Genomic DNA, 587 nt, shown 5'->3' with positions numbered 1-587 from the left:
GGGGGTATATCTCAGTGGTAGAGCACTTGACTGCAGATCAAGAGGTCCCTGGTTCAAATCTAGGTGCCCGCTTCAAAAAAAAAAAATATTTCCTCAAAGTGACCACGGCGATGATATAGAATGTAATTTCATTTATTGGAGTTTAATGCTGATAAGTGTGAGGTGCTGCATTTTGGTAGGACTAATCAAAATAGGACATACATGGTAAATGGTAGGGCATCGAGGAATGCAGTAGAACAGAGTGATCTAGGAATAATGGTACATAGTACCCTGACGGTGGAATCTCATGTGGATAGGGTGGTGAAGAAAGCTTTTGGTATGCTGGCCTTTATAAATCAGAGCATTGAGTATAGGAGTTGGGATGTAATGTTAAAATTGTGCGCTTTGGTGAGGCCAAATTTGGAGTATTGTGTACACTTCTGTTCAGCGAATTATAGGAAAGATGGCATCAAAATAGAGCGAGTACAGAGAGGAGTTACTAGAATGTTACCTGGGTTTCAGCACCGAAGCTACAGAGAAAGGTTAATCATGTTAGGTCTTTATTCTTTGCAGCGTAGAAGGCTGAGGAGGGACTTGATATAGGTGTT

At 41.2% G+C, this 587-nt stretch overlaps 1 non-coding gene across 1 annotated transcript; it reads left to right on the top strand.

The window, feature by feature from the left end:
* trnac-gca (transfer RNA cysteine (anticodon GCA)) lies at positions 1 to 72 on the top strand. The gene has a single exon. It is a non-coding gene; the product is annotated as a tRNA-Cys (tRNA).
* The last annotated feature ends 515 nt before the right edge of the window (positions 73 to 587 follow it).

The sequence above is a fragment of the Hemitrygon akajei genome, unplaced genomic scaffold (genome assembly GCF_048418815.1).
Source record: "Hemitrygon akajei unplaced genomic scaffold, sHemAka1.3 Scf000068, whole genome shotgun sequence".
Classification (NCBI taxonomy): Eukaryota; Metazoa; Chordata; class Chondrichthyes; order Myliobatiformes; family Dasyatidae; genus Hemitrygon; species Hemitrygon akajei.
The sequence above is the reverse complement of the archived record's forward strand: the minus strand, read 5'-3'. Positions and strand labels throughout refer to the sequence as shown.